Source organism: Lissotriton helveticus, chromosome 7 (assembly GCF_964261635.1).
Source record: "Lissotriton helveticus chromosome 7, aLisHel1.1, whole genome shotgun sequence".
In the NCBI taxonomy this organism is placed as follows: domain Eukaryota; kingdom Metazoa; phylum Chordata; class Amphibia; order Caudata; family Salamandridae; genus Lissotriton; species Lissotriton helveticus.
The window spans coordinates 1,678,631,496-1,678,645,061 of record NC_136068.1 but is presented as its reverse complement, the minus strand read 5'-3'; the positions used below and the strand labels follow the sequence as shown (position 1 = coordinate 1,678,645,061).

Below are 13,566 nucleotides of genomic sequence, written 5' to 3'. Positions count from 1 at the left end.
ACTGGACTGGATAATACAATACATCTTTTAGTGAATAGTAGATATTTGCTTGCCTAACCATTTGAGCATGCCTCTGGGGCAGCCCGGTGGTGAATAGAGAGATCTGCATCTAGATGGGAGGGAGGAGTTGCACCTGGGACCTGAATATTGCTGGGCCTTCCCTCTACAATGCCGCCTCCACCCCCTGTGGTGCGTCTGATGTATCTGCCCTGCACACTGAAAGAAGAGAAGGACGACTGTCAACAAAGTGCTCCAGGACTGCACTTACCTTCCACAATGCTGCTCCACCTCCTGTGGGGCGTCTGATGTGCCTGCCCTGCGCTGTGAAAGGAAAGGAGAATTCTGGTAAACAGAGTACTTCAGAACTGGCTTGAACCGGGGACAGGCCTCTCTCCCCTCAGAGAACAAAGGATTGTGGGTTATAAGTATTGAGACCCGTATCCCAAGAAATTAGATCACTTCTGGATTTACAAGACGAAACCTCTGCTGAGGAGAAGGAACCTGAAGAAACTGAGGAGAGACTATTCCCAAGCTGAAGTGCTGCTTAGGGGATTGGCCTGCAGTGGTTGCCTGACTGCAAAAGAGAGGAGAAAGAACTTTGTGGACTTTTCTTTCAACTTGTGCAAAGATCTCCAAGGGCTTGGAAGAGAGCTTGTCAGGATTTAGACTCGCGCCGACCGAACTACATATCCCATGATGACCATGCATCGGACTACATCTCCCTTGAGCCTTTGCTGCGGCGGGATATAGTGAGTCCGGGCGGGGGAGCGAGTGTACTTGATTTTTACCCGTGTACCTGCGGGAGCGCTGGCCGCGTTCCCAGTTGTATTCCTGGAGGCTGTGTTTCCTTGAACTGCTGCAGGCTGAGAAGAACTTCGATCCGGTAACGGTCCAGCGTTTCCTGGGTTGGGCATTGCTAAGTTTGTTGAAGAGCGGTTAGCTCTTGGACTTGGCCATTTATTCTGTTCTCGTTTTCGTTTGGGCATTTGTTAGCAAGTCTCCGTGAGGGAGGAGTAGACAGTGAGTTCGCTGGTTATTAAGTGGATCAGTGGTCCGTCCAGTGGCGGAATGCAGGGGGGGCTCCTCCACATTGCCGTCATTAATTCATGACTTCTGGAAGCTCTATCTTGGATTACAAATACCAAAGCGGGCGGCGGTAGTGCTGGAACTACGCCCTACCGTGTTTTGTGTGGCTTATTACTTTTCTTTGCACTTTTGTTTTCCAACAGTGTGGATGAGGGAATCTATATTGTTTGCTTGGGAATCACCTTGGGAGTTGTTTTGATGACATTTGAATTACTTACCAAAAAGGAGAGGATCTGTTGTCACGTTAGTGCTGAAACAAACTATGGCTACTTTATGTCGGGGTGGTTAATCCCCCAGGGGTATGTACAGTTCCTTAGTGTTTCATACTTTGAATCTTGTTAGGATGAACAGTATAAACTAATGGTGGTTTTATGTTGTTTAAGGAAGGAAGGTGTAAGGAGTGCATTGCTGGCTGGATGCTCAGAAGCATAAACAGGGCAGGTGATATATCTTTCTATTTAGCGAGAATTCAATGAGAGTAGGTTTGAGGTATTGTATTAACCTGTGTGCACTTTGTTTTACAGCTTCCTATTCCCAGCAGTCCCCTTCCTTTCCTTTCCCGGGTTTTTCCCCTTTTGGGGTTTTTCCCTCACTGTATCACTTGAACACCCTGTGGTTACATATCAGGGTGTTCGGGAGGTCCGGAGGTGGAGCTTTATCACGGCGCATTGATCCTGTGGAGTGCCAACCTTGACAGAATCAAGTACCCAACTATTTTACTCTGCCTGGTCGGTTTGTCGTGATAAATGGCATCCATGGAGGATGTGTTGCATGCGCTAGTGTTGGTTCAGCAGGAGCTGGCTTCCTCTAAAGCAGAAACAGCAGCGCTGCGAGACAAGGTGGAACAGCTGTCTAAGAATCCCTTTAATGCCTCTTCTGCTGCATCTTCCATACAGGTGACGGTGCCTCCACCCATTCCTTTAGCTAATCCCGAAAGATTCTCAGGGGACCCTTGCAAAATACAGGTTTTTTTGACTCAGGTTTTGTTGCGTTTTTCGTGCAAACCAGCTTCGTTCCCTACCAACCACTCAAGGGTGGCTTTCGCCATATCCTACTCAGTAGGGGATGCGGCCAACTGGGCTGTGCCTTTAGTTAAAAATAATGATGCCATCTTTTCAGACTGGTCGGCATTCAGGGCCGAATTTGAAAGGGTTTTCGATCGCAGGGCTACTTCTCTTAGCGCAGACAAGGAGCTCCTAGAATTAAGGCAGGGAAGAGGCGAGTTGATCACCTATTTGACCAAGTTCAATAGGCTGGTGGCTGAGGCTGAATGGCCAGAAGAGAAGAGAATGTCCCTTTTCTATCAGGGGTTAAAAGAAGACTTAAAAGATGTAATAGCTCAAGTGGATCCACAGCCAAGGACATGTGTGGACATGATTAATCTGGCGTTAAGATTAGATATCCGGATGACAGAAAGAGGGGGCTCTAGAAGAAGTTGGGAAAAAGGATCGTTATATGTCAAACGTTCCCCTCGCAAGGTTACAGGGGGGATGGAAAACAGCCCCGAACCAATGGAGATAGGAGCACTCAGAGCCCCGTTGTCCAAAGAAGAGAGGGAAGTTAGGAGAACGCAGGGATTGTGTATGTACTGCGGGAAGAAGGGGCATTACGTTTGTGAGAGCCCCTCTAAGCCAAAGACCTCCAGAGTTACTCGACCTAAGAAAGTAGCGGTGTCATCCACAGGGATTGAGGCAGAACAGTCAGAGAACAAGAGACCCGGAGCGGAGGGGGAGCAGGAGTGGAAACTCACTTCTCTATCTACAATCGGGATAGGAGAAAACAGGTCCCATCTCGTTATAGGTATGACGCTTGAATGTGAGCAAGAGCTCCATCAGGTGTTGGTCATGTTAGACTCTGGGGCCACCAGCAATTTTATTGACGATGGCCTGGTGTCTCGCCTGTCCCTACCACGTATCCTGAGAGAAAACCCTGAGGAAGTCTTAGCGGTGGATGGGCAGCCGTTGAAATCAGGACAGATAACGGAGAAAACCAGCGAGGTAGGCCTGTCTGTTAGGCTACAAGGGAACATACACTCTGAGCTGTTATCCTTGAACATCATTGCGGCTCCCCAGTACGAGTTAATCCTAGGTATGCCTTGGTTGTGTCACCACAATCCTGTTGTAGACTGGAAGTCTAAGACGTTCAAGTTTTTGCCCGAGTTTTGCAGAGAGCATATGGTACCTGGCCCCCCTGCTCATGTTGCTGTCTTAACCACCTCTTATTCGGCAGCTACGGCAGTAGAAACGAACGTTCAACTCCCCGGCGAGTATAGTCTCTACAGAGACGTGTTCAGTGAGAGCAAAGCGGAAACCTTACCCCCTCATAGGGAGTACGATTGCCGCATAGATTTGGTGGAAGGGGCTACAATTCCTTCTTGCAGGGTGTACGCGTTGTCTGTGCCTGAAACCACCCATTTGAAGGAATATATAGATCACTACCTTCGAATGGGGTTCATTAGACCTTCCCGCTCTCCTGCTGCCTCACCTCTGTTCTTCATCGCGAAAGCCAACGGGGACCTAAGGGCTTGTGTGGACTATCGCGTCTTGAACAAGAACACCATGCGGAACCGTTACCCTCTCCCCCTCATTTCTGTCTTGCTCGACCAGGTGAGGGAAGCAAAGATCTATACCCGTTTGGACTTACGGGGGGCTTATCACCTGGTCAGAGTCCGCGAGGGGGACGAGTGGAAGAATGCGTTCAAGACGAGATACGGGCTGTACGAGTACTTGGTGATGCCCTTTGGGCTTTGTAATGCCCCAGCGGCGTTCCAATTCTTTATTAATGACGTGTTGAAGGATTATGTGGATCACTTTGTGGTGGTGTATATCGATGATATACTGGTATACTCTCAGCATGAAACATGTCATACGCATCAAGTAAAAAAGGTATTGGATAAGTTGAGAGAAAATCGATTGTATGTAAAGTTGAGCAAATGTGAGTTTGGAGTTAGCGAGGTGGAGTTCTTAGGGGTGACTCTTAGCTCTAAAGGTTTGCAGATGTCAGACAGGAAAGTCTAGGCGATTCAGGAGTGGCCAGCCCCAAGGAACGTGCGTGAAGTGCAGAGTTTCTTGGGGTTCGCCAATTATTACTGCCGTTTTATATTGCACTTTTCACAAACAGCAGTCCCTATTACTAGATTGTTGAGAAAAGGGGCCCCTTTTGTATGGACTAACGAGGCGGATGAGGCTTTCCTGACCCTGAAAAGAGCTTTTATCATGGCTCCCGTACTGGTACACCCTGTAGTTGAGAATCCGTTTGTGGTAGAAGCTGACCCTTCAGATGAAGCGATAGGCGCTGTCTTGTCTCAGAGAGACCCACTCACTGGTCAACTCCACCCCGTAGCCTACCACTCCAAAAAACTAAGCCCTGCCGAAACAAACTACACCATCGCAGAGAAAGAGCTCTTAGCTATTAAGAGGGCGTTTCAGGAGTGGAGGCAATACTTATGGGGGGCTTGTCATGCAGTAACGGTCTACACAGACCACCGAAACCTTCAATACATGACTTCAGCTAGACACTTAACGCAAAGACAAATGCGCTGGGTGCTTTTCTTTGCGGAATATAACTTTGTGGTGACTTTCCGACCTGGCATAGACAACAGAAAGGCTGACGCCTTGTCCAGGCAAATGATACCTAATGAACAACAAAAGGAAGTCCAGCAGGCTATCATCCCCACAGCTAAGGTGTTGTGCGTGGTTTGTGCGGAAAACTTCCTGGAAGAAATCAAGGGCTCTAGGTCTTTGGCGGCTTGGGAGCGATGGGTTGCTGGTGCTCCTGGAAGGGTGTTGAAACAAGGTTTACCCTTTCAAGGAAAATGCTTGTACCTACCTACCACACAGATACGGAAAAAGGCTTTTGCGTGGTGTCACGTAGCACCTATGGCAGGATGGCAGGTCACCCTGGTGTTACTAAAACAGTGAGTCTCATTAGACAATATTTCTGGTGGGATTCCTTGGTTAAGGATGTTGCTCAGTGGGTACAGAACTGTGAGGTATGTGCGAGAGCGAAGGGGGAAAATAGTAGGAAAAACGGCTTGCTGATGCGCATGCCCTCGCCTGCTCGCCCATGGCTGAACATAAGCCTGGATTTTATCACAGGTTTGCCCTTTGATCAGGGGTGTTCAGCAATCATGGTGGTGGTGGACAATCTGACCAAAATGGGTCATTTCATTTCATGTAAGAATCTCCCCACAGCAGGACAAACCGCCCAATTGTTGGCTTCTCAGGTCTTACGGTTACATGGCATCCCTCAGGTGATCGTGTCTGATAGTGGACAACAGTTTGTGGCATGCTTTTGGAGGATGTGGTGTAAGGCATTGGGCATTGAATCGGCTCTCTCAACAAGCTTCTATCCACAAACAGATGGGCAGACTGAAAGGCTGAACCAGACTTTAAAGAAATATCTACATTGTTATTCCAAGGAGGCGCATGAATCATGGGTGGACTTGTTGTGGATGTCCGAACTGGCGTATAACAATGCATGGCATAGCTCCACTGGTATGTCTCCTTTTAAGGCCAACTACGGCTACAATGCTAACACAATGCCCGTAGACATCCCTGTAGGCCTAAGCAACCGCCCCACTGTAATGGCGCACGTCCATGCCCTAAGAAAGGTGCATAAGGGTGTGCAGAAACACTTGTTGAAGGCTAAAGAGGTGTACAAGCGCTGGGCGGATAAACACAGAAATCCTGGTCCCCAGTTTAAGGTTGGAGACAGGGTGTGGCTGTCCACCAAGAACATTCGGTTTAAGCTGAGAAGTGTGTTCCATCCACGCTTCATTGATCCGTACCCGATTGTACGGCAGATCAACCCTGTGGCATATAGACTGAGATTGCCTGGTTCTTTGAGGATCCATCCTGTGTTTCATGTCCTCCTTTTGAAGCGGGCTCTCACAGCTCGAAGGAAAGCGCCACAGCCTGTGGAATGCGATGAGGGGCTGGAATACGAGGTGAAAACCATTCGCGATTCCAAACTTCACAGGGGTGTGCTTTGGTACTTGGTCTCCTGGAAGGGGTATTCTGCGGAGGACGACTCGTGGGAACCATGGAGTAATGTGCATGCTCAGAGGGCTGTTAGGTCCTTTCATTTGAGATATCCCTCCAAGCCCGGTCCTAGGAGGCGCTTGGGAGGAGGGCGTACTGTCAGGATTTAGACTTGCGCCTACCGAACTACATATCCCATGATGACCGTGCTTCGGACTTTGCTGCGGCAGGATATAGTGAGTCCGGGCGGGGGAGCGAGTGTACTTGATTTTTACCCGTGTACCTGCGGGAGCGCTGGCCGCGTTCCCAGTTGGATTCCTGGAGGCTGTGTTTCCTTGAACTGCTGCAGGCTGAGAAGAACTTCGATCCGGTAACGGTCCAGCGTTTCCTGTGTTGGGCGTTGCTAAGTTTGTTGAAGAGCGGTTAGCTCTTGGACTTGGCCATTTATTCTGTTCTCGCTTTCGTTTGGGCATTTGTTAGCAAGTCTCCGTGAGGGAGGAATAGACAGCGAGTTTGCTGGTTATTAAGTGGATCAGTGGTCCGTCCAGTGGCGGAATGCAGGGGGGGCTCCTCCACATTGCCGTCATGAATTCATGACTTCTGGAAGCTCTATCTTGTATTACAAATACCAAAGCGGGTGGTGGTAGTGCTGGAACTACGCCCTACCGTGTTTGTTGTGGGGTATTACTTTTCTTTGCACTTTTTATTTCCAACGGTGTGGATGAGGGAATCTATATCGTTTGCTTGGGAATCACCTTGGGAGTTGTTTTGATGACATTTGAATTACTTACCAAAAAGGAGAGGATCTGTTGTCACGTTAGTGCTGAAACTAACTATGGCTGCTTTATGTCGGGGTGGTTAATCCCCCAGGGGTATGTACAGTTCCTTAGTGTTTCATACTTCGAATCTTGTTAGGATGAACAGTATAAACTAATGGTGGTTTTATGTTGTTTAAGGAAGGAAGGTGTAAGGAGTGCATTGCTGGCTGGAAGCTCAGAAGCATAAACAGGGCAGGTGATATATCTTTCTATTTAGCGAGAATTCAATGAGAGTAGGTTTGAGGTATTGTATTAACCTGTGTGCACTTTGTTTTACAGCTTCCCATTCCCAGCAGTCCCCTTCCTTTCCTTTCCCGGGTTTTTCCCCTTTTGGGGTTTTTTCCCTCACCGTATCACTTGAACACCCTGTGGTTACATATCAGGGTGTTCGGGAGGTCCGGAGGTGGAGCTTTATCACGGCGCACTGATCCTGCGGCGTGCCAACCTTGACAGAGCTTGCTCCCTGACGGAAGTCCCAGGACCAGTAGACTTCACCAGCCTTTGTGAAGTGCTGCTGGAAACTTTGTTTCAGTGGCTACAGAGGCAGGAAGCTGTGAATGACTCTCACGAGCGGCCCGGTGTCCTGTAGGCATCGCATCAAGCAACGTCCGCCTCGAAAAATGCAAGCTCTGCACTCACCGACTCCATCCTGATGCCGTCACCAAGCCATAGCCTGCACCGCGACTGGTGGACACCGACACGTGCAACGCCTCGCTACACCGACCCGTACTGGTATGACCGAAGAGATCCCTGCTGCTGACTCTGAGTCATGTGACCACACCAGAGTTGGGCACCACCTCACACGCTTCGAGACGAACCGCCTGACTCGCATCGCTGTCCGGACTGATCGATGCCAGCTCCCGAACTCCTGTTCTGTCGCCTCACCGCAAGCTGAGAGCACCACATCGAAGCACCGTCTCGCCCTCAATGCAAGCCTTGGATCCACCGACTCTCAATGGGCCGCTGCCTGCACCGCATCGAGGTTCAACTCGTCCTGCATCGCTTCCTTTCTGCACCGCGACGCACACCGGAACCGGCTCGCACATCCGTGCCGGCCGCCTCAAGTTAAAGGTACTGTGATTGAGTCTGTCGACATTTGAGTGGGCCAGTTCTGACGCTGTCCGCTGGATTTGCTAGACTCTGTGTTATTTTCAACCTATTTTTGATATAAAACCATGTGTGGTGTATATTTGTAGTGTTGTCACTGGATTACTGTATGTGGTCACAAATGCTTAACTAACAACGCCTCTGAAATAAAGCCTTGCTGCTCGTGCCAAGCTACCAAGGGGGTGACCAGGCATTATTGTAGGAGTATATTACCCCCTTATTCTGACTAAAGGAGAGGGTCCCTATTTGTCACAAGTACCTACCTGTGCCAACTAGAGACCCCCAATACTAACACTGTCATTTTGCTAAATGTTCACCTTTCTGAAATGTGTTTCTTAAGGAAGCTGTCTCTATGCTGCTTGGACTGCTTCTTGATGAAAGAGGTATTTTACCTGCATGTTGCACATGCTCTTTTTTTCCGAACAGTGCCTACTTCTGTCTGTTGTAGGCTTGTTCATTTTTTTTAGAACGCTTGAAAGCATATAACGTTAGAGTATTACATGTATAAGTACTTAGGGTGCCCTTAACAACTTATAATCATTTGTAATTAATCTTCTCAGGTGTATTCTGTCTTTCAAGCTACTAGTTATCGCCTCTGAGGTCTAGGGGGTATATGTACAATATTTGCTAGTATGCGGCTGCCCTGTGTTCTACTTCCTTCAATAACTGTTTGTGTATATAAATGTATATTGGCTGACAGCAAAAGTTATTCCAGCTCAGCACTTCCGTGGTCAGTAGGGGAGCTATTTCTGTGACTTTTCCAAGGAGATGGGAACACCATACATTAAGCATGCTTTTATTTATTTATCTTGTGGCATTTATAAAGCGCTCAGCTGCCCCAACGGGGTGTCCCGGCGCTAGTGAAAATGGTAACAGGGATGCTATAGGGAAGGGGGGGGAAATTATAGGCAGAAAAGATGGGTCTTAAGGGATTTTTGAAATGCGGCTTCTGTCTGGCAGGCACAAAGGTCAATCGGGAGTTTGTTCCAGTGCTGACTGGCACAGACTTCAAAGGTCTTCCCTCCTGCACGTGTCCTTTTGAATCTAGGAGTAGCAAGGAGAATTTGGGAGTTGGAGCGCAAGGTTCTGGCATTTTGATATAGACGTAAGCTACTTCTCAAGTGAGCTGGTCCTTTGCTCTTGGAGGCTCTAAATGCTAGAGTCATGGCCTTGTATATACATCGTTTGGCAATGGGTAGCCAGTGTAATCTACGGAGAAGCGGAGAGATATGTTGTCTGGGAGGAATTCTCTCCACCAGACGTGCTGCAGCGTTTTGAACAGTCTGGAGTTTTTTACATAAGCCTGCTGTTATGCCCAGGTACAGCGCATTGGCGTAGTCGAGGTGGGAAGTTATCAATGCGTGAACCACAGTCTTACAGCAATCAGAAGGCAGGTAGTTGATGAGCCTGTTTACTGTTTTAATCTTGGCGAAACAAGAGGCTGCTACTGATTGGACCTGGGTGTTGAAAGTGAGATGGTTATCACAACGGACCCCCAGGTTCTTTACAGAGTCTTTGGGGATGGGGGCTTGACTTCAGGCCACCAGAGGCTGGAATCAAGAGGCGATGGGGTATTAAAAAACAGGATCTCCGTTTTACCTGCATTCAATTTTAGGAATTAGAGTCCATCCACTTGGAGATATCCCTAAGGCTGGATTTCAGAGGGTCAAATGCAGAGGCAGAAGGCTCAGCAAAGGTAAAAAGAAGCTGGATGTCATCAGCGTAGGAGGTGGTTTTGATCCCAGTTCGTGCAATCATATCGGCCAGGGGGGTGAAATAGACATTAAATACGAGCGGGTTCAGAGAAGAGCCCTGAGGAACTCACCATTTAAGTGGTCTAGCGGAGGAAGTGAAAGGAGGGGTGAATACCTGCTGTGTGCGGTCCGTTAGATAGGAAGAGATCCATTTCAGCACAGAGCCACCTATACCCAGATCCTCCAGTCTCCTCAGCAGAGTCTTGTGAGAGACGGTGTCAAATGCTGCTGAAAGAACCAGCAGCACTAACACCGCCCTCGACCCCCGGTCTAGCGTCCATCTCACCGAGTCAGCCATTTCTATAAGGGCTGACTCCGTGCTGTGGCCAGACCGGAAGCCATGCTGAGAGTCATGTAGCAGGCCATGAGATTCAATATAATTGGCAAGCTGGGAATGAGTCAATTTTTCCAGGATTTTTGCTGGCGCAGGTAAAAGAGATATTGGCCTGTAATTACTCGGATTGTCTGGATCCGAGTTGGGCTTTTTCAGGATGGGGACTAAGGAAGCATGCATCCATTTGGCAGGGAACCTACCCGTTCTCAACGAGTCGTTCCAGATAAGGTTGAGAAAGGGATTAAGAAACACTGCCAATCTCTTGTATTGCTTTGCCGGCCAGGGATCATTTGGTGATCCAGATTTACAATTAAGTAATTCTACAATGGTATTAGCTTCAGGGATTGCTGTGAATTCTAAGAGGACAGGGGACCGTGTATTCTGAAGAGTGTGTTCTTTCTCCTGTTCTATATCGTTAGAAGTAGGGAAGGAGGCATATATGCTCTCGATTTTATCCTCACAAAATTCCAATAGTTTGTCGCAAAAAGACTGGGTGGCGGGCTGGCTCCGGGTCAGCGCGTGGGGATCCGTAAAGGATCTGACAATGCTGAAAATCTCCCGGGAGCAATGACTGGCTTTGTTGATTCGAGAGGTCAGATAGTCTCTTTTGTGCTCTACAATCAGTCTACGGTATTCCTTGGTGGCCATCTTGTAGGTAACTTTACTTTCCAAGGAATACTTCTGCCTCCAAATACGTTCAAGGGTTTTGCACGAGGCTTTTTTTCTGACGGAGCTCGTCGGAATACCAAGGAGCAGAAGGTACAGCCCTGAAGGTTTTAATAGGCTTCAGTGGGGCCAATGCCTCCATGGCCTGGCCTATCCAGACATCCAGGTTGTCAATGCGTCTATCAAGATCAGAGGCAGGGATATGCTGCAAGCTTTTTAGGTGTTCCTGGAGTGAATCTAGGGTGATGCGACTCCAGTTTCTGCTTGATGCCTTAGGAGTCAGTGCTGGCCTAACAAGATAGGGTATTTTAATCTTAAAGGGGATGAGAAAATGATCTGACCAAATGAATGGTACGGGATTAGCTACCTGGATATTTGTCAGATTGGAGCAGATCAAGTCCAGAATATGTCCAGCTTTATGCATGGATAGATCAACTTTGGTAGCAGTCACATATGGCTTGCTTGTCACATATTGAGGAGCACAAGGGTACTCAAGCCATGGAGTTCCAATATGAGTCACTCCACTTTCAAAATGAGGTTATGGATCATGTTCCAGGGGGGGCGGCTGCTTTAAGAAAACTTCTGATAGACTCTAGGATTGATTCCCTCGCCTTAGTGATATGAACCACCTGGAGAAACACCAAACACACCTACTGATGTGGGGCATCTTTGGCGATGACAACCAATCCTCGACATTTACAGTTGAGCAAGCTCACCAAGGGCCGGATGTAGGTCGGCAAATACCGGCCGGTAATGGCCGATTTTGGCCCTCACCGACCGGTATTTGCAAATGGAGATGTAGGGCCCTTAAAATTTACAGAATCGGTATATTTACTGAATCGGTAAAGTTACCGATTCGGTAAAATACCGATTCTGTAAATGTACCGAATCGGTAAATCAAGGCCCATAGGAATCAATGACAAATACCAATTCTGTAATTACAGAATCGGTAAATACCGAATCATCCCGATTCGGTATTTGTTACCGAAAAATTACCTACATTAGATTTACCGATTCATGAATACCGAATCGGAAAAATTCGGTATTTATGAATCGGTAAATCTAATTTACCTACATCGGGCCCCAAATGTTGTGACTTGGATTAATTCCTGAGGCTCCATTTTCCCTCATCATTGCTAAACATCTTTAATTACAGAAACCGGAAAAAAATCTGAATATGGTCTGAAACAAGAAGAACATCCAACATTGAGTCTCTGATCTTTACTTCTCCTCTGATTTCATACTATCAGTTCAAGAAGTGTGTTGCAAAGTCACTCCAATCAAGAAAACAGTGAGAGTCATGGATATACGCTATGTACTGCTATTACCTACCAGACTGTGTTTTGAACACAATGGCATGCCTCATGTCATGACTGACCCAAACGAAGTGGAGAAACTGTTCCAGAAGACATCTTTGAAAGGCAAGAAGGGTGCATGATGTCAATGAAGTCCAGGGGAAAATCATCACCTGAGTGAGTGTTAAAACATTTTAAATACTCCTATGAATAGGTAATACATAATTGTTAATTGCCCCCTCTTTTCACTTGGTGCATGTGCAGCTCACCCAAACGCTCTCCTGGAGCTTGTTGTGATTTGGTCTCAGGGGCCTGCCAATGGCTAGGGAGGGGGCCACAAGTCCCCTCCCTATAAACATATTTCTGCCCCAGGTAATGGAGTGCCTGGGGCCTTTCAATGGCTCGAGGAGAGGTGCTCCATGCCCCCTCACCATTTAAATATATAAGGCCCCAGATGTGGTGTACCTGGTAACATCTATTGGCTAAGGGAAGGAGGCTGCATGGCTTCTACTCTAAAATTAGGTTTGCTCTGATTTCACCTGGTAAATGCCAACACTCTTTTTTTACTTTTACCCTGGATCCACAGATCTAGACAGTTTAACAACAGCTGCACCATTGATACTTGTAGAGCAAGGAACAAATGAGAAAAGCACAACTTACCGTTGCAGTGGGTTTGTCTTCCTGCTTGACTAGCAGCAGTTGCAGTGGTGCACGTCAATGAAAGTAGCTCCTTAGTGCTCAAGGGCTCCCCACGTGCCAAGCGCTAGAGTCTGTCTGAAGGTTAAGCACTGAGACTAGGATGTTGCAAACAGGGTCTGTAATAAAGGCAATAGATTTGGTTCGCATGACAACCATAAAGGCATAAGTGGTTACCCAGGCTAGTGCTTGTTTCGAGAGTTATGCAACAGGCTGTGGGGAACTAATGTTACATTAGTACCTCAATGGCTTTCACAAAACAGTTTGAGCCCTCTTGGCATTAAGAAATCGAATATACATAAAACACACATCAGGTCAGGTCAGGTCACAGTAGTAAATCAGACGGGGGCTAGTATTGGAAAAGGAATATGTTCACATTTTTTGAACGGACAAATGATCTCCCATCACTTTGAGTAAGAGAGGGAGAGGATTCCCTTCTGGGTGGTGCAGCTGGAAAATTGCTAGCTTCCTGCACTAAACTTCTTAATCTTGAAGACTCCTCTCTGTAATGTGAACACCTCACTCCATGTCAGCACTAGCACTAGTTTTAATCCTGGTCCTTCATTTGACATCCCAATGTATTTGGGTGTTTTCCTGGTTTCCTTACAATAAAGTAATAAAACTAACATGCAGTATTAATCCTTTGTAGGTTACACTACAATGTTTTGTAGGTTAAAAGTTGATGCCTGGGAACAGTGTCACTGATGACAGGAAGTGAGGCAGACACCCTACCCTTCAGGAGCTCTCAGACTCAGGCCAATAGAACCGAATACGTTGACTATTGTACACTGATCTTCTCCTCAAGCATCATTCAGTGAATGTAACAGA

The 13,566-nt window shown here is 47.5% G+C and overlaps 1 protein-coding gene across 3 annotated transcripts in view; it reads right to left on the bottom strand.

Annotated features, from left to right (window-relative positions):
* Positions 1-13,566, bottom strand: part of LOC144767615 (putative methyltransferase DDB_G0268948) — a 460,480-nt gene that overhangs the window by 354,910 nt on the left and 92,004 nt on the right. Inside the window, exon 2 of one of the 3 annotated variants that reach the window (XM_078651019.1) lies at positions 12,703-12,857. The exons of the other annotated variants lie outside the window; for them this stretch is intronic. The gene's annotated coding sequence lies outside the window, so the exon portion shown is untranslated. The remainder of the gene's footprint in view (positions 1-12,702; positions 12,858-13,566) is intronic. 3 annotated transcript variants of the gene reach the window in all.